At 38.1% G+C, this 24,763-nt stretch overlaps 1 long non-coding RNA gene across 2 annotated transcripts in view; it reads left to right on the top strand.

Annotated features, from left to right (window-relative positions):
* Positions 1–24,763, top strand: part of LOC143744193 (uncharacterized) — a 40,356-nt gene that overhangs the window by 1,696 nt on the left and 13,897 nt on the right. For both annotated transcript variants that reach the window (XR_013205795.1, XR_013205794.1), the window contains exons 2-3: positions 439–530; positions 883–962. This is a non-coding gene — a long non-coding RNA (uncharacterized LOC143744193). The remainder of the gene's footprint in view (positions 1–438; positions 531–882; positions 963–24,763) is intronic.

The raw sequence follows: 24,763 nt of genomic DNA, 5'->3' as shown, positions 1-24,763 counted from the left end.
AAACTGCATCAATGCATTTGCTACTGTATCAATACAGAATCATCCGTATTGATATATTACTGTATTGATATTTTGAGCACAGCCCTATTTAAAGCCTTGTTCCGCATGTGCCCCCTTTTATACTTTGAGCACCTGCCCCTCCAGAGGTCTCTGCACGGCCCTGGTTTAGTGTCTTCAGAAAAAGTCCGTTAGCATCTCAACCGTTTTCAGAAGAGGTTAAGCTAACGTTAACGTTAACTCGTTTGAGCTTTTGTTTATGAAAGTTTGGGCTTTTAATCGCCTCTTATGTGTATCTACACATCATGTGTAGATACACATTATGTGTATCTTTCATCTGAGAGTTTTAGTAAAGGTGTTACTTGGAAGTGAGCTAATTTATTTAACATAAACGTAAACATAATATTTTAATTTTGATTAAAAACAATTCTGTGATTTCAGCAGCAACAAAATAACCCCTCTAAAACAGAGGGGAAGCTCCACAAGCTCAACATTTCTGAAGAAAGCTGCAGCCAGAGTTGTAGGAAACACAGGTGAACCGAGGAAGCTCATATCTTCATATCCAGTTTGTCACAATATTTTCACCTATATCACCATGCATCTGTCATTTTCTTATTTTTCAATTTCTCAAATTTACATTTTTAAGTTGTATAATTTATTTTAAGAAGGTTTTGACATCCAAAAGTAAGTGACACTGTATGAACAATATTAAATGAATAAGCAAACCTAAAACCAAATTCTGTTATCCTAATTAAGAAATTATTTTCTGTATATTCTTTCTCTTTACTGCGTTTCCCCTCTGCTGTAGCTTTTTTCCTTTTAATAAACCTGACATTGTATAATAATATTGTTGGCTCTGTGACAAATGGTTTGTAGTGTTGCTAGATCCTTCCATGCTGATGCCCTGAACCGTAGCAGTTTCTGTCCTGATCATCATCTCTAAGACGCTATGAACCACATGACTAGTAAGTAAAACTTCAAACATGCACTAATGTCAAACACACACTAATTGTGTTAGTACAAATTTTAATGTTTTGAAAAATTTCTCACGTTCACCAACACAGCATTAAAAACAACAATATTGTGAAATAATCTTATTATTATTTTAATAAGTTAATTGTTTTCTATGTGAATATATTGTAAAATGTAATTCCTGTGATCAAAGCTGAATTTTCTGCATCACAGCTTCACATGATCATTATAATATGATGATTTGATGCTCAAGAAACATTTATGATTATTATCAGTGTTGAAAACAGTTTTGCTGCTTCATATTTTTGTGTTTTTCAGGATTATTTGATGAATAGAACGTAAAAAAACAGCATTTATTTGAAACAGATATCCTTACTCTCTCTTTTGGTCATTTTATTGCATCCTTGCTGAATAAAAATATGAGTTTCTTTATTTTACCTTTTTTAAATCTTATTGATCCCAAACTTTTGAACAGTAGTTTTAACTACCGTTTATGTGTTTAGGGTCTATTTAACAATGAATCCTGGAGGGAAAAATAAATGGTTTAAATTGTTACAATGGTTTACACAAAAAACATTAATCAGCACAACTGTTTTCAACATTGATAATAATCAGAAATGTTTAGGATGTTTTCATTGCAAGAATGTATAGTATTCAAATATAAAAATGGTGCCTCGTTAGTTCATGTTTTCTCATTAAAATCAGATGATTTTCTATTAATTCAATAGAATTTGAGGGAATACCAATATGGTGGCTTCACTTTACATGACGTCATGAGCAATCAAGGCTGCGTTTCCCGATAACGTTGTCTCGACACGCTACAAAGACTCTTAAGGTATAACTTAACTAAAGGTATACCATTTCTAGGCATGTTCCCCGAACCATACCTTAGGAAGTTGCTTAAGATATACCTTCTTACGTGCGACGTTACCAGGTGCAGTCGTGTCCGTGGCGATAGTGCTGAATTTGTTGATAACGGTGGCTAGAGAATCAATTATTCACTCGTGCAGGGGCTGTTTCATTTGCGTTATGTGAGAAAGTGGTATTCTGTATAAAAAAAACACTACAGAAATAGTTGAAATCGCATTTAGTAGGATCAATGGAGTATTATAAAAAATAATCCAAACTATAGCCAAGCCCAGGCGTTCCCAAACTTTTCCATGACAAGGCCCCGCAAATACAACTAAGTTCTGGCCAAGGCCCCCCTTTTGCTGAATGTGTTATTGAACCCATCGACAATACTACGGCAAATATAGAAATAAATAAATAAAACATCTAGGAGAACATCAGATATGTAATGGTGTTTGATACCAGACAATCAGAAAGATTATAGAGATGCACCGATTACAATTTTTTAGGCTGATTCCGATTTTTCATTGAGTTTGACCTGCCGATTTAATTTTTTCTAACCACTTTATATATTATACACGAATATTTATTTTCTATATTTTTTTTTTATAAAATACCATATACTTTTACCAAAAATCAATAATAAAAACAAGTTTAAATGGGTAAATTTTCTTTGGGTAAGTCTTCATTTTCTTTTCTGACATAGCCTACTCCTGTTCTTGTTAAAACACACATGCAAATTATGTGCATTTTAGGCACTTTTTGTGTGAAATCATATTTATTTTGCCCATCAAAAATGTGAGCAGCACAGCCAAAAAGAATAGACTTAGATTAAAAATAGGCGCCGAAACCCCCGCTTCACGCTTGTGGTCTGAAACGGCCGTAATTCACGAGGTTTCCTACAGTACATGTGCATTCCGTGTGCACGTGGGATGCTGATGTTGCGCAATGATAATAATGCGACGCCCGAGTGCATTTGACATTTGTCATGCCCGATCACATTAAAGTTGGCGAATTCCGGTCACCAGCTGTTTAATCGGTGCATCTCTAAAAGATTAGCATTAAAAATATAATGTTCAGATAGGCTATGCGACAAATTATTAGGGCCCAAGCCTTGAAAAGGCGAAGGCCCTATTGTTTTCCTAAGGATTATTATTATTAGGGCCCAAGCCTTGAAAAGGCGAAGGCCCTATTGTTTTCCTAAGGATTATTATTATTATTATTATTATTATTATTATTATTAGGGCCCAAGCCTTGAAAAGGCGAAGGCCCTATTGTTTTCCTAAGGATTATTGTTATTATTATTATTATTATTATTATTATTATTATTAGGGCCCAAGCCTTGAAAAGGCGAAGGCCCTATTGTTTTCCTAAGGATTATTAGGGCCCAAGCCTTGAAAAGGCGAAGGCCCTATTGTTTTCCTAAGGATTATTAGGGCCCAAGCCTTGAAAGGGCGAAGGCCCTATTGTTTTCCTAAGGATTATTAGGGCCCAAGCCTTGAAAAGGCGAAGGCCCTATTGTTTTCCTAAGGATTATTATTATTATTATTATTATTAGGGCCCAAGCCTTGAAAAGGCGAAGGCCCTATTGTTTTCCTAAGGATTATTATTATTAGGGCCCAAGCCTTGAAAAGGCGAAGGCCCTATTGTTTTCCTTAGGATTATTTTTTTTTATTTTCTCCTCTTTTATTTTTCTTACGACTATTCGGGCACTTTTGGGGCTCTTAACGTGCACGAAAACTCTTGAAACTTTGCACGCGGGTCAGAACCCGCGGCCATCAGGGTCGGGGTGAAGATGGTACCCGGGCGTGGCAGGGGGGCTCGACAGCGCCCCCTGGAACGGGGTCCGAAAACTTGGTCCATAAATCAAACACGCTTGTATGTAAGAATATGAAACTCGGTACACATATAGATCTCATCGGTTCATATATACTTCATGCTCTTACTTTTTACCCCAGCCCAACAGGAAGTCGGCTATTTAGGGTTGTTTGTAAAACGCATGCAATGGAATTTAAAGTACTTCTCCTAGAGAATTCAAAGAAATGCCACGAAACTCGGTCAGCATGAAGTCAAGACATTGAGGATGAAAAATTGCGAGGGGATTTTTGATATCTCGAACGGTGTGGCCGTGGCGAGGAAACGAAATTATGGCGAGAAACGTGAAACAGGAAGTGTGTTATAACTTCTGCATACATTAACTGATCTTGATGAAACTTCAGCAGTGTGTTCGTTGTAAGAGGCCGATCACATGGATGTGACTTTTGTGAGTCAAAGTTATAGCGCCACCAACTGGCAGCAGGAAGTGTGTCACTTTCAAAATGCTTCGAAATCACCCTCTTATTTTAACCCAATTTGCTTCAAACTTCATCTGTATAATGTAAACATACGCCATATGTAGACCTGTGAATGGATTCTTGATATCTTTGATACTGTTGCCGTGGCAACACATCAAACTTTAAAATTCTTTTTTGATGCTTTTGAGACTCTTAGCATGCTTGAAATTGCATGAAACTTGACAGACATGTCACATATATTAGCCAGTAGACATGTGCAAAGTTTCAGGAACGGGCGTGGTGCAGGGACTCAGTAGCGCCACCTTTTGACAAAAGTGAGAGGGTTAGTTTCATAGTTTTACCTGCAATCTTAAAACTCGGTAGGCATATTGTTCAGATCAAGCCGGACAACTTTCTAATTTACAGATTTTGGTTCCGAACAACAGGTATTTTGGTTTGAATGGGATGTTTTGGAGTAATCTCTGTCCCTCTCTCCCTCTCTCTGCATACCTCTGTGTCTGTGGGGGGAGGGGGATGTGTCTGTTTGAGTGACAAAGCTTTTAATTATTGTTGATCAAGGTTTTGGGGGCTTTTGGGGCCCTTAACATCCTCTAAAACTCTTGAAACTTTGCACACGGGTCAGAACCCGTGGCCATCAGGGCCGGACTGAAGCTGGTACCCGGGCGTGGCAGGGCAGACCGACAGCGCCCCCTGGACTGGGATTCGAACACTTGTCCATAAATCAAAGACACTTCCATGTAATAATATGAAACTCGGTACACTTATAGATCTCATTGGGTTGAACAACTTTCGTGCTCTAAGTTTTACGACATCCCAACAGGAAGCCGGCTATCATGGTTTGTTTGGAAACGCATACCCCTGAAATTCTATTTAATTCTCCTTGGGAATTAATCGGATTTCAAGCAAACTCGGTCAGCATGACGTCAAGACATTGATGATGCTAAATTCCGGAGGGATTTTTGATATCTCGAACGGTTTGGCCGTGGCGAGGAAATTAATTTTATGACTAAAAAAGGACACATAAAGTGTGTTATAACTTTGCTCGTTTTACCTACAGTTACAAAACTTGCCACGCATATTGTTCTCATCAAGCCAATCGACTTTCTAATTTAAAGTCATTAGCTCAGAGCAACAGAAAGTCAGATATTGTAGTTTGAATGGATTTCTTGTCCCCCTGCCATTCTGTTTGTGTGTGTGTGTGTGTGTGTGTGTGTCTGTGTGGGGAGGGGGGGAGGGGAGGGGGGGGGGGCTCTTTGAGTGATAGTTTAGTTTAAACACCAACTCATACATAGGGCCATACTGCCCTCTTGTGTTCAAAATTATATACATATTTGGTATGTGACTGAGGATCGAGAGCTTTTAAATACGGACGTCCACATTGATAATGGTGGCTCTTGCAGAGCGCTCGAATGAATAAATTAACTAAACGTTCGCTCAGCTCTGCTCGCTCGTCGCCATGGACGCGCACCGTTATGAATGCCCAGTGTTTCCCCTAGGATTTTTTTTCAGGGGGGGGGGGATTGGGGGAACTGCTAGTGTTGCGGAGCGGGTGTATTACGAATACGTGGTGTAAATTTTTTAGCAATCAAAAAGCATGTCTAATTAATTGAAATAGTGTATTATGAATCATTAAACGTATACAACATTTAAAAAAAAATATGAAAAAAAATGTCACACTAATTCTGTGTTGTGTTTTTTCTGGTAATAAAATGAAGACATAAAACACAAATTTGATCATTTATCATCAATTTTAATCATATGAAATTAAATAAACTTTTTGTCAAATAACGTGCTGCACAATGAGCTTTACTGTTAAAGTCCCCATGAATTCAAAATTGACCATACTTACTTTGTTTGCTTAAATTGATCGTTTTGTGGTGAACAATTCATCCATGCAAGTCAATCCACACAAAAAAATTGTTTGGCTTCGTAATCTTTAATCAAAATCTGAAATTTCCCCTCCCCTCTGCGTTGGAGGACCTTGCCTGATGACGTAGGTTTCACGGTTTGGGCGTCTTCTTAACATCCGTAATCACGCCCCTCCAACTGACAGTAGACAGGCTGAATGAAAACACCTACTTTTCTAGATCCAATCAGGTGCTAGTTGGGGAAAAAGCCACGCCCACCATTTTGCCTCATTTAGTATTCCATTTCTCTCGGAAATACGTCACAACACTGGAGAAAAGTCGTTTGCAACTTCCGGTTCACGGGGACTTTAAAATTAAAACATGGATTATTCCTTAAATTCAGTTTTGATGATAATTTATTTGGATTAGTGTTAGTATTATTACATTGGGACATATCTAAATTCTACTGTACAACGGTAATATATTTCTGTCAAGTTAAACCGAACTTTTATTTTGACGGGTTGCCGTGAAGACCTTTTGAGTTTGTTTGTTTATGTCATAATGATAGTTTTTCTCAAATGAAGCGGTTAAATGATCACGAAGTGACTTTCGGAGTGGATCTAGAGCCTAAATACTAGTATCTATTAATAGGTACTAGTATCTAAAAGGTAATTTTCTCTCTCTCTCTCTCTCTCTCTCTCTCTCTCTCTCTCTATCTCTGAGCCAATATGGCAAGCCGTTTTAACATTTAATCATTTTAACCTACTAGTCTCTATTTTCATGCTACTAGTACTTATTTTTTAGATACTAGTATCTATTCCATTAAGTACTAGTACTTATACATTAGCGACTAGTGCTTATTCTGTTTAGAATATTCAAAGTGCTTATTCAATTTTTAAGCTTATTTATATTTTCAGAGCAGAAAATCCGATTTTTCTGCTTATTCAATATTGCATCTAAAATGTAAGTGACTTGACTTGTGTGTTTGTGTGTGTGTGTGTGTGTGTGTGTGTGTGAGAGACAGAGAGATTGTGTCTGTTACAGTGACAAGAGTTTAACCCTTTAAGGCCTTGTCTTTTTGGATATATATCTTTTTTTTTATAAAAAAAAAAGTGCATACAAGCCATATATTTTAAATGTATTGTTTGCTTTAAATTAAATTAAGATTGTATGTTTGGTAATTGAACCTAAATAAATTTAAAACTAATGTGCTATATTTCAGATAAATATATTTGTTTTCCTTCATTTTAATCAACACTAACTTTATTCTCATCTGAATTATAAATAACTTATTTCTGTATAAAATACAAAATCCCGAATAATCCAGACCAACCAGAGCGCACTATTTCTACAACATCATCAGTGTTGAAGCAGAACTACCAGAGCCGTTCGGCAGATAGCGAGCAGATATTTTGTGTCACGTCGTGCACAATAACCCTAAAGGCACCAGGGTGGCGGTGCCACCGGCTTTATATATATATATATATATATATAAATATAGCTGCGAGCAGCGATGAAGGGCCAAAGCCGGCGGCACCGCCACCCCGGTGCCTTTAGGTAACTAAAGGCACCGGGGTTGCGGTGCCACCGGCTTGGGTCCGTAATCGCTGCTCGCAGCTATATTTATTATTATTATTATTATTCTAACGACTATTCGGGCACTTTTGGGGCTCTTAACGTGCACGAAAACTCTTGAAACTTTGCACACAGGTCAGAACCCGCGGCCATCAGGGCCGGGCTGAAGATGGTACCCGGGCGTGGCAGGGGGGCTCGACAGCGCCCCCTGGAACGGGGTCCGAAAACTTGGTCCATAAATCAAACACGCTTGAATGTAATAATATGAAACTCGGTACACATATAGATCTCATCGGTTTATATATCCTTTGTACTTTTACTTTTTACCCCAGCCCAACAGGAAGTCGGCTATTTAGGGTTGTTTGTAAAACGCATGCAATGGAATTTAAAGTACTTCTCCTAGAGAATTCAAAGAAATGCCACGAAACTCGGTCAGCATGAAGTCAAGACATTGAGGATGAAAAATTGCCAAGGGATATTTGATATCTCGAACGGTTTGGCCGTGGCGAGGAAACGAATTTATGGCGAGAAACGTGAAACAGGAAGTGTGTTATAACTTCAGCATACATTAGCTGATCTTAATGAAACTTCAGCAGTGTGTTCGTTGTAAGAGGCCGATCACATGGATGTGACTATTGTGAGTCAAAGTTATAGCGCCACCAACTGGCAGCAGGAAGTGTGTCACTTTCAAAATGCTTTGAAATCACCCTCTTATTTTAACCCGATTTGCTTCAAACTTCATCTGTATAATGTAAATACACGGCAGATGTAGACCTGTGAAAGGATTATTGATATCTTTGATACTGTTGCCGTGGCAACGCATCAAACTTTAAAATTCTTTTTGGATGCTTTTGAGACTCTTAGCATGCCTGAAATTGCTTGAAATTGCATGAAACTCGACAGACAGATCACATTTATTAGCCAGTAGACATGTGCAAAGTTTCAGAAACGGGCGTGGTGCAGGGACTCAGTAGCGCCACCTTTTGACAAAAGTGGGGGGGTTAGTTTTATAGTTTTACCTACAATCATAAAACTCGGTACGCATATTGTTCAGATCAAGCCGGACAACTTTCTAATTAACTGTCATTAGCTCAGACCAAGAGGAAGTCAGATATTTTGGTTTGAATATGGTCATTTTCTCTCTCTCTCTCTCTGAGCCAATATGGCAAGCCGTATTAACATTTAATCATTTTAACCTACTAGTCTCTATTTTCATGCTTCTAGTACTTATTTTTTAGATACTAGTATCTATTCCATTAAGTACTAGTACTTATTCATTAGCGACTAGTGCTTATTCTTTAGTACTAGTGCCTATTCTTTAGATACTAGTGCTTATTCTTTAGATATTCTTTTGAATACGTATTAGTAGCTAATGAATAAGTACTGGTATCTATTTAATAGGTACTAGTATCTAATGACTTAGTACTAGTATTTATTGAATAAATACTAGTATCTATTAATAGGTACTAGTATCTAAAAGGTCATTTTCTCTCTCTCTCTGAGCCAATATGGCAAGCCGTTTTAACATTTTATCATTTTAACCTACTAGTCTCTATTTTCATGCTACTAGTACTTATTTTTTAGATACTAGTATCTATTCCATTAAGTACTAGTACTTATTCATTAGCGACTAGTGCTTATTCTGTTTAGAATATTAAAAGTGCTTATTCAATTTTTATGCTTATTTATATTTTCAGAGCAGAAAATCCGAATTTTCTGCTTATTCAATATTGCATCTAAAATGGAAGTGACTTGACGTGTGTGTGTGTGTGTGTGTGTGTGTGTGTGTGTGTGTGTGTGTGTGTGTGTGTGTGTGTGTGTGTGTGTGTGTGTGAGAGAGAGATTGTGTCTGTTACAGTGACAAGAGTTTAACCCTTTAAGGCCTTGTTTTTTGGATATATATCTTTTTTTATTAAAAAAAAAAAGTGCATACAACCCATATCTTTTAAATGTATTGTTTGCTTTAAATTAAATTAAGATTTTATGTTTGGTAATTGAACCTAAATAAATTTAAAATTAATGTGCTATATTTCAGATCAATATATTTGTTTTCCTTCATTTTAATCAACACTAACTTTATTCTCATCTGAATTATAAATAACTTATTTCTGTATAAAATAAAAAATCCCGAATAATCCAGACCAACCAGAGCGCACTATTTCTACAACATCATCAGTGCTGAAGCGGAACTACCAGAGCCGTTCGGCAGATAGCCAGCAGATATTTTGTGTCACGTCGTGCACAATAACCCTAAAGGCACCAGGGTGGCGGTGCCACCGGCTTTATATATATATATATATATATATATATATTATTATTATTATTCTAACGACTATTCGGGCACTTTTGGGGCTCTTAACGTGCACGAAAACTCTTGAAACTTTGCACACAGGTCAGAACCCGCGGCCATCAGGGTCGGGCTGAAGATGGTACCCGGGCGTGGCAGGGGGGCTCGACAGCGCCCCCTGGAACGGGGTCCGAAAACTTGGTCCATAAATCAAACACGCTTGCATGTAATAATATGAAACTCGGTACACATATAGATCTCATCGGTTCATATATACTTCATGCTCTTACTTTTTACCCCAGCCCAACAGGAAGTCGGCTATTTAAGGTTGTTTGTAAAACGCATGCAATGGAATTTAAAGTACTTCTCCTAGAGAATTCAAAGAAATGCCACGAAACTCGGTCAGCATGAAGTCAAGACATTGAGGATGAAAAATTGCCAGGGGATTTTTGATATCTCGAACGGTTTGGCCGTGCCGAGGAAACGAATTTATGGCGAATAATGGAAACAGGAAGTGTGTTATAACTTCAGCATACAGTAACTGATATTGATGAAACTTTAGCAGTGTGTTCGCTGTAAGAGGCTGATCACATGGATGTGACTATTGTGAGTCAAAGTTATAGCGCCACCAACTGGCAGCAGGAAGTGTGTCACTTTCAAAATGCTTTTAAATCACCCTCTTATTTTTACCCGATTTGCTTCAAACTTTATGTGTATAATGTAGACACACGCCAGATGTAGACCTGTGAAAGGATTATTAATATCTTAGATACTGTTGCCATGGCAACGCATCAAACTTTAATATTCTTTTTGGATGCTTTTGAGACTCTTAGCATGCCTGACATTGCTTAAAATTGCATGAAACTCGTCAGACAGATCGCATTTATAAGCCAGTAGACATGTGCAAAATTTCAGAAACGGGCGTGGTGCAGGGACTCAGTAGCGCCACCTTTTGACAAAAGTGGGGGTGTTAGTTTTATAGTTTTACCTACAATCATAAAACTCGGTACGCATATTGTTCAGATCAAGCCGGACAACTTTCTAATTAACTGTCATTAGCTCAGACCAAGAGGAAGTCAGATATTTTAGTTTGAATGTGGATGTTTCTGAGAATTTTCTCTCCCTCTCTCTTCGTCTCTGTGTGTGAGGGATTTGTCTATTGCTTTTAATGGAGTTCAAGGTTTCAGGGGCTTTTGGGGCTCTTAACGTGCTCAAAAACTCTTGAAACTTTGCACACAGGTCAGAACTCACGGCCATCAGGGCCGGGCTGAAGCTGGTACCCGGGCGTGGCAGGGGGGCTCGACAGCGCCCCCTTGAACGGGGTCCTACAATTTGGTCCATATATCCAACACGCTTGCATGAATTAATATGAAACTCAGTACACATATAGATCTCATCGGGCCGAACATCTTTCCCCCGGTCAAGTTTTACGCCAGCCCAACAGGAAATCGGCTATTATGGGTTGTTTGGAAAACGCTTGCTGTGGAATTTGAAGTACTACTTCTAGGCAATTCATTCAATCATTGCCAAACTCGGTGTGCATGAAGTCAAGACATTGAGGATGCTAAATTGCGGACAGATTTTTGATATCTCGAACGGTTTGACCGCGGAGAGGAAATTAATTTTCATGACTAAAAAAGGACATATAAAGTGTGTTATAACTTAGTTAGTTTTACCTACAGTTACAAAACTCAGCATGTATATTCTTCTCCTCAAGCCGAACAACTTTCTAATTTAAAGTAATTAGCTCCGACTCTCAGAAAGTCATATATTGTGGTTTGAATATGGTCATTTTCTCTCTCTCTCTCTCTCTGAGCCAATATGGCAAGCCACTTTCACATTTAATCATTTTAACCTACTAGTCTCTATTTTCATGCTACTAGTACTTATTTTTTAGATACTAGTATCTATTCCATTAAGTACTAGTACTTATTCATTTGCAACTAGTGCTTATTCTTTAGTACTAGTGCCTATTCTTTAGATACTAGTGCTTATTCTTTAGATATTCTTTTGAATACGTATTAGTAGCTAATGAATAAGTACTGGTATCTATTTAATAGGTACTAGTATCTAAAAGGTAATTTTCTCTCTCTCTCTCTCTCTCTCTGAGCCAATATGGCAAGCCGTTCTAACATTTAATCATTTTAACCTACTAGTCTCTATTTTCATGCTACTAGTACTTATTTTTTAGATACTAGTATCTATTCCATTCCATAGTACTTATTGATTAGCGACTAGTGCTCATTCTGTTTAGAATATTCAAAGTGCTTATTCAATTTTTATGCTTATTTATATTTTCAGAGCAGAAAATCCGAATTTTCTGCTTATTCAATATTGCATCTAAAATGTAAGTGACTTGACGTGTGTGTGTGTGTGTGTGTGTGTGTGTGTGTGTGTGTGTGTGTGAGAGAGAGAGAGAGAGAGATTGTGTCTGTTACACTGACAAGAGTTTAACCCTTTAAGGCCTTGTCTTTTTGGATATATATCTTTTTTTATAAAAAAAAGTGCATACAACCAATATATTTTAAATGTATTGTTTGCTTTAAATTTAATTAAGATTGTATGTTTGGTAATTGAACCTAAATAAATTTAAAATTAATGTTCTATATTTCAGATCAATATATTTGTTTTCCTTCATTTTAATCAACACTAACTTTATTCTCATCTGAATTATAAATAACTTATTTCTGTATAAAATAAAAAATCCCGAATAATCCAAACCAACCAGAGCCACTATTTCTACAACATCATCAGTGCTGAAGTGGAACTACCAGAGCCGTTCGGCAGATAGCCAGCAGATATTTTGTGTCACGTCGTGCACAATAACCCTAAAGGCACCAGGGTGGCGGTGCCACCGGCTTTTTATATATATATATATATATATATATATATATATATATATATATATAAATATAGCTGCGAGCAGCGATGAAGGGCCAAAGCCGGCGGCACCGCCACCCCGGTGCCTTTAGGTAACTAAAGGCACCGGGGTTGCGGTGCCGCCGGCTTGGGCCCGTAATCGCTGCTCGCAGCTATATTTATTATTATTATTATTATTATTATTATTATTATTATTATTATTATTCTAACGACTATTCGTGCACTTTTGGGGCTCTTAACGTGCACGAAAACTCTTGAAACTTTGCACACAGGTCAGAACCCGCGGCCATCAGGGCCGGGCTGGAGATGGTACCCGGGCGTGGCAGGGGGGGCCCGTAATCGCTGCTCGCAGCTATATTTATTATTATTAGGGCCCAAGCCTTGAAAAGGCGAAGGCCCTATTGTTTTCCTAAGGATTATTTTTTTTTTTTTTTCTCCTCTTTTATTTTTCTTACGACTATTCGGGCACTTTTGGGGCTCTTAACGTGCACGAAAACTCTTGAAACTTTGCACGCGGGTCAGAATCCGCGGCCATCAGGGTCGGGGTGAAGATGGTACCCGGGCGTGGCAGGGGGGCTCGACAGCGCCCCCTGGAACGGGGTCCGAAAACTTGGTCCATAAATCAAACACGCTTGTATGTAAGAATATGAAACTCGGTACACATATAGATCTCATCGGTTCATATATACTTCATGCTCTTACTTTTTACCCCAGCCCAACAGGAAGTCGGCTATTTAGGGTTGTTTGTAAAACGCATGCAATGGAATTTAAAGTACTTCTCCTAGAGAATTCAAAGAAATGCCACGAAACTCGGTCAGCATGAAGTCAAGACATTGAGGATGAAAAATTGCCAGGGGATTTTTGATATCTCGAACGGTTTGGCCGTGGCGAGGAAACGAATTTATGGCGAGAAACGTGAAACAGGAAGTGTGTTATAACTTCAGCATACATTAGCTGATCTTAATGAAACTTCAGCAGTGTGTTCGTTGTAAGAGGCCGATCACATGGATGTGACTATTGTGAGTCAAAGTTATAGCGCCACCAACTGGCAGCAGGAAGTGTGTCACTTTCAAAATGCTTTGAAATCACCCTCTTATTTTAACCCGATTTGCTTCAAACTTCATCTGTATAATGTAAATACACGGCAGATGTAGACCTGTAAAAGGATTATTGATATCTTAGATACTGGTGCCATGGCAACGCATCAAACTTTAATATTCTTTTTGGATGCTTTTGAGACTCTTAGCATGCCTGAAATTGCTTAAAATTGCATGAAACTCGACAGACAGATCACATTTATTAGCCTGTAGACATGTGCAAAGTTTCAGAAACGGGCGTGGTGCAGGGACTCAGTAGCGCCACCTTTTGACAAAAGTGGGGGGGTTAGTTTTATAGTTTTATCTACAATCATAAAACTCGGTACGCATATTGTTCAGATCAAGCCGGACAACTTTCTAATTAACTGTCATTAACTCAGACCAAGAGGAAGTCAGATATTTTGGTTTGAATATGGTCATTTTCTCTCTCTCTCTCTCTCTGAGGCAATATGGCAAGCCGTTTTAACATTTAATCATTTTAACCTACTAGTCTCTATTTTCATGCTTCTAGTACTTATTTTTTAGATACTAGTATCTATTCCATTAAGTACTAGTACTTATTCATTAGCGACTAGTGCTTATTCTTTAGTACTAGTGCCTATTCTTTAGATACTAGTGCTTATTCTTTAGATATTCTTTTGAATACGTATTAGTAGCTAATGAATAAGTACTGATATCTATTTAATAGGTACTAGTATCTAATGACTTAGTACTAGTATTTATTGAATAAATACTAGTGTCTATTAATAGGTACTAGTATCTAAAAGGTCATTTTCTCTCTCTCTCTCTCTGAGCCAATATGGCAAGCCGTTTTAACATTTTATCATTTTAACCTACTAGTCTCTATTTTCATGCTACTAGTACTTATTTTTTAGATACTAGTATCTATTCCATTAAGTACTAGTACTTATTCATTAGCGACTAGTGCTTATTCTGTTTAGAATATTAAAAGTGCTTATTCAATTTTTATGCTTATTTATATTTTCAGAGCAGAAAATCCGAATTTTCTGCTTATTCAATATTGCATCTAAAATGGAAGTGACTTGACGTGTGTGTGTGTGAGAGAGAGAGAGATTGTGTCTGTTACAGTGACAAGAGTTTAACCCTTTAAGGCCTTGTTTTTTGGATATATATCTTTTTTTATTAAAAAAAAGTGCATGCAACCCATATCTTTTAAATGTATTGTTTGCTTTAAATTAAATTAAGATTGTATGTTTGGTAATTGAACCTGAATAAATTTAAAATTAATGTGCTATATTTCAGATCAATATATTTGTTTTCCTTCATTTTAATCAACACTAACTTTATTCTCATCTGAATTATAAATAATTTATTTCTGTATAAAATAAAAAATTCCGAATAATCCAGACCAACCAGAGCGCACTATTTCTACAACATCATCAGTGCTGAAGCGGAACTACCAGAGCCGTTCGGCAGATAGCCAGCAGATATTTTGTGTCACGTCGTGCACAATAACCCTAAAGGCACCAGGGTGGCGGTGCCACCGGCTTTTTATATATATATATATATATATATATATATAAATATAGCTGCGAGCAGCGATGAAGGGCCAAAGCCGGCGGTACCGCCACCCCGGTGCCTTTAGGTAACTAAAGGCACCGGGGTTGCGGTGCCACCGGCTTGGGCCCGTAATCGCTGCTCGCAGCTATATTTAATATTATTATTATTATTATTCTTACGACTATTCGGGCACTTTTGGGGCTCTTAACGTGCACGAAAACTCTTGAAACTTTGCACACAGGTCAGAACCCGCGGCCATCAGGGCCGGGCTGAAGATGGTACCCGGGCGTGGCAGGGGGGCTCGACAGCGCCCCCTGGAACGGGGTCCGAAAACTTGGTCCATAAATCAAACACGCTTGCATGTAATAATATGAAACTCGGTACACATATAGATCTCATCGGTTTATATATCCTTTGTACTTTTACTTCTTACCCCAGCCCAACAGGAAGTCGGCTATTATGGTTTGTTTGGAAACGCATGCAATGGAATTCGAAACACTTCTCCTAGAAAATTCGTCCAATCACCACCAAACTCGGTGTGCATGAAGTCAAGCAATTGAGGATGAAAAATTGCCAGCGGATTTTTGATATCTCGAACGGTTTGGCCGTGGCGAGGAAACGAAATTATGGCGAATAATGGAAACAGGAAGCGTGTTATAACTTCTTCATACATTAACTGATCTTGATGAAACTTCAGTAGTGTGTTCGTTGTAAGAGGCCGATCACATGGATGTGACTCTTGTGAGTCAAAGTTATAGCGCCACCAACTGGCAGAAGGAAGTGTGTCACTTTCAAAATGCTTTGAAATCACCCTCTTATTTTAACCCGATTTGCTTCAAACTTCACTACTATAATGTAAACACACGGCAGATTTAGACCTGTGAATGGATTCTTGATATCTTAGATACTGTTGTCGTGGCAACGCATCAAACTTTAATATTCTTTTTTTATGCTTTTGAGACTCTTAGCATACTTGAAATTGCATGAAACTTGACAGACACATCACATTTATTAGCCAGTAGACATGTGCAAAGTTTCAGAAACGGGCGTGGTGAGGGGCTCAGTAGCGCCACCTTTTGTCAAAAGTAGGGGGATTAATTTTATCTACAGTAATAAAAATCGGTATGTGTATTGTTCTCCTCCAGCCAGACAACTTTCTAATTTACACTCAATAGCTCCAACCAACAGGAAGTCAGATATTTTGGTTTGAAAATTGTCATTTTATGTCTCTCTCTCTCTCTGAGCCTACGTCTCTGTGTGTGTGTGTGTGTCTGTGAGTGTGGGGAGGGGGAGGGGGGCTAGATTAACCATTTCACTGTTGTTTGGTCTGGCCTGCATTAAAAAAGAAAATAAATGTCTTACGCCTTGTATTTTTTAAATAAGTTGTATTAATAAGTAAAGGCATATAACCAGTTGAATTGTAGTGCATTGAAAATAGTTTTATATAATTAGTTTATTAACTCTTCGGGGTCGCCGATCACGCCGGCGTGATCAAGTTACATGACCAGTTTAAGACGTTGAAGCATAAAAACAAAGTCAAGTTAGGCGCTGCCGTCCACTTCTGTCGAAAGTGCTGGCTTGAAATTTTATTTTACTTTTTGTTTTGTGTTGATAAACCAAGTAAAAACGGAGATATGATTATTTAAACTTTATATAAAAAAATATTGACGCGTTCGTAAAAGAACGTCAGATGGGATGAGACAGGCGTTGCATTTATTCTAATAACTTCGTCAGTTTTTGTCTTATAAAAAATAATCCAAACTATAGCCAAGCCCAGGCGTTCCCAAACTTTTCCATGACAAGGCCCCGCAAATACAACTAAGTTCTGGCCAAGGCCCCCCTTTTGCTGGATGTGTTATTGAACCCATCGACAATACTACGGCAAATATAGAAATAAATAAATAAAACATCTAGGAGAACATCAGATATGTAATGGTGTTTGATACCAGACAATCAGAAAGATTATAGAGATGCACCGATTACAATTTTTTAGGCTGATTCCGATTTTTCATTGAGTTTGACCTGCCGATTTAATTTTTTCTAACCACTTTATATATTATACACGAATATTTATTTTCTATTTTTTTTTTTTATAAAATACCATATACTTTTACCAAAAATCAATAATAAAAACAAGTTTAAATGGGTAAATTTTCTTTAGGTAAGTCTTCATTTTCTTTTCTGACATAGCCTACTCCTGTTCTTGTTAAAACACACATGCAAATTATGTGCATTTTAGGCACTTTTTGTGTGAAATCATATTTATTTTGCCCATCAAAAATGTGAGCAGCACAGCCAAAAGAATAGACTTAGATTAAAAATAGGCGCCGAAACCCCCGCTTCACGCTTGTGGTCTGAAACGGCCGTAATTCACGAGGTTTCCTACAGTACATGTGCATTCCGTGTGCACGTGGGATGCTGATGTTGCGCAATGATAATAATGCGACGCCCGAGTGCATTTGACATTTGTCATGCCCGATCACATTAAAGTTGGCGAATTCCGGTCACCAGCTGTTTAATCGGTGCATCTCTAAAAGATTAGCATTAAAAGTATAATGTTCAGATAGGCTATGCGACAAATTATTAGGGCCCAAGCCTTGAAAAGGCGAAGGCCCTATTGTTTTCCTAAGGATTATTATTATTAGGGCCCAAGCCTTGAAAAGGCGAAGGCCCTATTGTTTTCCTAAGGATTATTATTATTATTATTATTATTATTATTAGGGCCCAAGCCTTGAAAAGGCGAAGGCCCTATTGTTTTCCTAAGGATTATTGTTATTATTATTATTATTATTATTATTATTATTATTAGGGCCCAAGCCTTGAAAAGGCGAAGGCCCTATTGTTTTCCTAAGGATTATTAGGGCCCAAGCCTTGAAAAGGCGAAGGCCCTATTGTTTTCCTAAGGATTATTAGGGCCCAAGCCTTGAAAGGGCGAAGGCCCTATTGTTTTCCTAAGGATTATTAGGGCCCAAGCCTTGAAAAGGCGAAGGCCCTATTGTTTTCCTAAGGATTATTATTATTATTATTATTATTAGGGCCCAAGCCTTGAAAAGGCGAAGGGCCTATTGTTTTCCTAAGGATTATTATTATTATTATTAGGGCCCAAGCCTTGAAAAGGCGAAGGCCCTATTGTTTTCCTAAGGATTATTATTTTTATTTTTTTTCTCCTCTTTTATTTTTCTTACGACTATTCGGGCACTTTTGGGGCTCTTAACGTGCACGAAAACTCTTGAAACTTTGCACGCGGGTCAGAACCCGCGGCCATCAGGGTCGGGGTGAAGATGGTACCCGGGCGTGGCAGGGGGGCTCGACAGCGCCCCCTGGAACGGGGTCCGAAAACTTGGTCCATAAATCAAACACGCTTGTATGTAAGAATATGAAACTCGGTACACATATAGATCTCATCGGTTCATATATACTTCATGCTCTTACTTTTTACCCCAGCCCAACAGGAAGTCGGCTATTTAGGGTTGTTTGTAAAACGCATGCAATGGAATTTAAAGTACTTCTCCTAGAGAATTCAAAGAAATGCCACGAAACTCGGTCAGCATGAAGTCAAGACATTGAGGATGAAAAATTGCGAGGGGATTTTTGATATCTCGAACGGTTTGGCCGTGGCGAGGAAACGAATTTATGGCGAGAAACGTGAAACAGGAAGTGTGTTATAACTTCAGCATACATTAGCTGATCTTAATGAAACTTCAGCAGTGTGTTCGTTGTAAGAGGCCGATCACATGGATGTGACTATTGTGAGTCAAAGTTATAGCGCCACCAACTGGCAGCAGGAAGTGTGTCACTTTCAAAATGCTTTGAAATCACCCTCTTATTTTAACCCGATTTGCTTCAAACTTCATCTGTATAATGTAAATACACGGCAGATGTAGACCTGTGAAAGGATTATTGATATCTTAGATACTGGTGCCATGGCAACGCATCAAACTTTAATATTCTTTTTGGATGCTTTTGAGACTCTTAGCATGCCTGAAATTGCTTAAAATTGCATGAAACTCGACAGACAGATCACATTTATTAGCCAGTAGACATGTGCAAAGTTTCAGAAACGGGCGTGGTGCAGGGACTCAGTAGCGCCACCTTTTGACAAAAGTGGGAGGGTTAGTTTTATAGTTTTATCTACAATCATAAAACTCGGTACGCATATTGTTCAGATCAAGCCGGGCAACTTTCTAATTAACTGTCATTAGCTCAGACCAAGAGGAAGTCAGATATTTTGGTTTGAATATGGTCATTTTCTCTCTCTCTCTCTCTGAGACAATATGGCAAGCCGTTTTAACATTTAATCATTTTAACCTACAAGTCTCTATTTTCATGCTTCTAGTACTTCTTTTTTAGATACTAGTATCTATTCCATTAAGTACTAGTACTTATTCATTAGCGACTAGTGCTTATTCTTTAGTACTAGTGCCTATTCTTTAGATACTAGTGCTTATTCTTTAGATATTCTTTTGAATACGTATTAGTAGCTAATGAATAAGTACTGGTATCTATTTAATAGGTACTAGTATCTAATGACTTAGTACTAGTATTTATTGAATAAATACTAGTATCTATTAATAGGTACTAGTATCTAAAAGGTCATTTTCTCTCTCTCTCTCTCTGAGCCAATATGGCAAGCCGTTTTAACATTTTATCATTTTAACCTACTAGTCTCTATTTTCATGCTACTAGTACTTATTTTTTAGATACTAGTATCTATTCCATTAAGTACAAGTACTTATTCATTAGCGACTAGTGCTTATTCTGTTTAGAATATTAAAAGTGCTTATTCAATTTTTATGCTTATTTATATTTTCAGAGCATAAAATCCGAATTTTCTGCTTATTCAATATTGCACCTAAAATGGAAGTGACTTGACGTGTGTGTGTGTGTGTGTGTGTGTGTGTGTGTGTGTGTGTGTGAGAGAGAGAGATTGTGTCTGTTACAGTGACAAGAGTTTAACCCTTTAAGTCCTTGTTTTTTGGATATATATCTTTTTTTATTAAAAAAAAAGTGCATACATCCCATATCTTTTAAATGTATTGTTTGCTTTAAATTAAATTAAGATTGTATGTTTGGTAATTGAACCTAAATAAATTTAAAATTAATGTGCTATATTTCAGTTCAATATATTTGTTTTCCTTCATTTTAATCAACACTAACTTTATTCTCATCTGAATTATAAATAACTTATTTCTGTATAAAATAAAAAATCCCGAATAATCCAGACCAACCAGAGCGCACTATTTCTACAACATAATCAGTGCTGAAACTACCAGAGCCGTTCGGCAGATAGCCAGCAGATATTTTGTGTCACGTCGTGCACAATAACCCTAAAGGCACCAGGGTGGCGGTGCCACCGGCTTTTTATATATATATATATATATAAATAAATATAGCTGCGAGCAGCGATGAAGGGCCAAAGCCGGCGGTACCGCCACCCCGGTGCCTTTAGGCCGGGGTTGCGGTGCCACCGGCTTGGGCCCGTAATCGCTGCTCGCAGCTATATTTATTATTATTATTATTATTCTAACGACTATTCGGGCACTTTTGGGGCTCTTAACGTGCACGAAAACTCTTGAAACTTTGCACACAGGTCAGAACCCGCGGCCATCAGGGTCGGGCTGAAGATGGTACCCGGGCGTGGCAGGGGGGCTCGACAGCGCCCCCTGGAACGGGGTCCGAAAACTTGGTCCATAAATCAAACACGCTTGCATGTAATAATATGAAACTCGGTACACATATAGATCTCATCGGTTCATATATACTTCATGCTCTTACTTTTTACCCCAGCCCAACAGGAAGTCGGCTATTTAGGGTTGTTTGTAAAACGCATGCAATGGAATTTAAAGTACTTCTCATAGAGAATTCAAAGAAATGCCACGAAACTCGGTCAGCATGAAGTCAAGACATTGAGGATGAAAAATTGCCAGGGGATTTTTGATATCTCGAACGGTTTGGCCGTGCCGAGGAAACGAATTTATGGCGAATAATGGAAACAGGAAGTGTGTTATAACTTCAGCATACAGTAACTGATATTGATGAAACTTTAGCAGTGTGTTCGCTGTAAGAGGCTGATCACATGGATGTGACTATTGTGAGTCAAAGTTATAGCGCCACCAACTGGCAGCAGGAAGTGTGTCACTTTCAAAATGCTTTTAAATCACCCTCTTATTTTTACGCGATTTGCTTCAAACTTTATGTGTATAATGTAGACACACGCCAGATGTAGACCTGTGAAAGGATTATTAATATCTTAGATACTGTTGCCATGGCAACGCATCAAACTTTAAAATTCTTTTTGGATGCTTTTGAGACTCTTAGCATGCCTGAAATTGCTTGAAATTGCATGAAACTCGACAGACAGATCACATTTATTAGCCAGTAGACATGTGCAAAGTTTCAGAAACGGGCGTGGTGCAGGGACTCAGTAGCGCCACCTTTTGACAAAAGTGGGGGGGTTAGTTTTATAGTTTTACCTACAATCATAAAACTCGGTACGCATATTGTTCAGATCAAGCCGGACAACTTTCTAATTAACTGTCATTAGCTCAGACCAAGAGGAAGTCAGATATTTTGGTTTGAATGTGGTCATTTTCTCTCTCTCTCTCTCTGAGCCAATATGGCAAGCCGTATTAACATTTAATCATTTTAACCTACTAGTCTCTATTTTCATGCTTCTAGTACTTATTTTTTAGATACTAGTATCTATTCCATTAAGTACTAGTACTTATTCATTAGTGACTAGTGCTTATTCTTTAGTACTAGTGCCTATTCTTTAGATACTAGTGCTTATTCTTTAGATATTCTTTTGAATACGTATTAGTAGCTAATGAATAAGTACTGGTATCTATTTAATAGGTACTAGTATCTAATGACTTAGTACTAGTATTTATTGAATAAATACTAGTATCTATTAATAGGTACTAGTATCTAAAAGGTCATTTTCTCTCTCTCTCTCTCTCTGAGCCAATATGGCAAGCCGTTTTAACATTTTATCATTTTAACCTACTAGTCTCTATTTTCATGCTACTAGTACTTATTTTTTAGATACTAGTATCTATTCCATTAAGTACTAGTACTTATTCATTAGCGACTAGTGCTTATTCTGTTTAGAATATTAAAAGTGCTTATTCAATTTTTATGCTTATTTATATTTTCAGAGCAGAAAATCCGAATTTTCTGCTTATTCAATATTGCATCTAAAATGGAAGTGACTTGACGTGTGTGTGTGTGTGTGTGTGTGTGTGTGTGTGTGTGTGTGTGTGTGTGTGTGTGTGTGTGTGTGTGTGTGTGTGTGTGTGTGTGTGAGAGAGAGATTGTGTCTGTTACAGTGACAAGAGTTTAACCCTTTAAGGCCTTGTTTTTTGGATATATATCTTTTTTTATTTAAAAAAAAGTGCATACAACCCATATCTTTTAAATGTATTGTTTGCTTTAAATTAAATTAAGATTTTATGTTTGGTAATTGAACCTAAATAAATTTAAAATTAATGTGCTATATTTCAGATCAATATATTTGTTTTCCTTCATTTTAATCAACACTAACTTTATTCTCATCTGAATTATAAATAACTTATTTCTGTATAAAATAAAAAATCCCGAATAATCCAGACCAACCAGAGCGCACTATTTCTACAACATCATCAGTGCTGAAGCGGAACTACCAGAGCCGTTCGGCAGATAGCCAGCAGATATTTTGTGTCACGTCGTGCACAATAACCCTAAAGGCACCAGGGTGGCGGTGCCACCGGCTTTATATATATATATATATATATATATATTATTATTATTATTCTAACGACTATTCGGGCACTTTTGGGGCTCTTAACGTGCACGAAAACTCTTGAAACTTTGCACACAGGTCAGAACCCGCGGCCATCAGGGTCGGGCTGAAGATGGTACCCGGGCGTGGCAGGGGGGCTCGACAGCGCCCCCTGGAACGGGGTCCGAAAACTTGGTCCATAAATCAAACACGCTTGCATGTAATAATATGAAACTCGGTACACATATAGATCTCATCGGTTCATATATACTTCATGCTCTTACTTTTTACCCCAGCCCAACAGGAAGTCGGCTATTTAGGGTTGTTTGTAAAACGCATGCAATGGAATTTAAAGTACTTCTCATAGAGAATTCAAAGAAATGCCACGAAACTCGGTCAGCATGAAGTCAAGACATTGAGGATGAAAAATTGCCAGGGGATTTTTGATATCTCGAACGGTTTGGCCGTGCCGAGGAAACGAATTTATGGCGAATAATGGAAACAGGAAGTGTGTTATAACTTCAGCATACAGTAACTGATATTGATGAAACTTTAGCAGTGTGTTCGCTGTAAGAGGCTGATCACATGGATGTGACTATTGTGAGTCAAAGTTATAGCGCCACCAACTGGCAGCAGGAAGTGTGTCACTTTCAAAATGCTTTTAAATCACCCTCTTATTTTTACCCGATTTGCTTCAAACTTTATGTGTATAATGTAGACACACGCCAGATGTAGACCTGTGAAAGGATTATTAATATCTTAGATACTGTTGCCATGGCAACGCATCAAACTTTAATATTCTTTTTGGATGCTTTTGAGACTCTTAGCATGCCTGAAATTGCTTAAAATTGCATGAAACTCGTCAGACAGATCGCATTTATAAGCCAGTAGACATGTGCAAAATTTCAGAAACGGGCGTGGTGCAGGGACTCAGTAGCGCCACCTTTTGACAAAAGTGGGGGTGTTAGTTTTATAGTTTTACCTACAATCATAAAACTCGGTACGCATATTGTTCAGATCAAGCCGGACAACTTTCTAATTAACTGTCATTAGCTCAGACCAAGAGGAAGTCAGATATTTTAGTTTGAATGTGGATGTTTCTGAGAATTTTCTCTCCCTCTCTCTTCGTCTCTGTGTGTGAGGGATTTGTCTATTGCTTTTAATGGAGTTCAAGGTTTCAGGGGCTTTTGGGGCTCTTAACGTGCTCAAAAACTCTTGAAACTTTGCACACAGGTCAGAACTCACGGCCATCAGGGCCGGGCTGAAGCTGGTACCCGGGCGTGGCAGGGGGGCTCGACAGCGCCCCCTTGAACGGGGTCCTACAATTTGGTCCATATATCCAACACGCTTGCATGAATTAATATGAAACTCAGTACACATATAGATCTCATCGGGCCGAACATCTTTCCCCAGTCAAGTTTTACGCCAGCCCAACAGGAAATCGGCTATTATGGGTTGTTTGGAAAACGCTTGCTGTGGAATTTGAAGTACTACTCCTAGGCAATTCATTCAATCATTGCCAAACTCGGTGTGCATGAAGTCAAGACATTGAGGATGCTAAATTGCGGACAGATTTTTGATATCTCGAACGGTTTGGCCGCGGAGAGGAAATTAATTTTCATGACTAAAAAAGGACATATAAAGTGTGTTATAACTTAGTTAGTTTTACCTACAGTTACAAAACT

The sequence above is a fragment of the Siphateles boraxobius genome, unplaced genomic scaffold, assembly GCF_051911475.1.
Source record: "Siphateles boraxobius isolate OS27281-9 unplaced genomic scaffold, OSU_SipBor_1 2, whole genome shotgun sequence".
Taxonomy (NCBI): Eukaryota; Metazoa; Chordata; class Actinopteri; order Cypriniformes; family Leuciscidae; genus Siphateles; species Siphateles boraxobius.
Note: the sequence above shows the minus strand (reverse complement) of the source record. Positions and strands in the feature narration are given on the sequence as shown.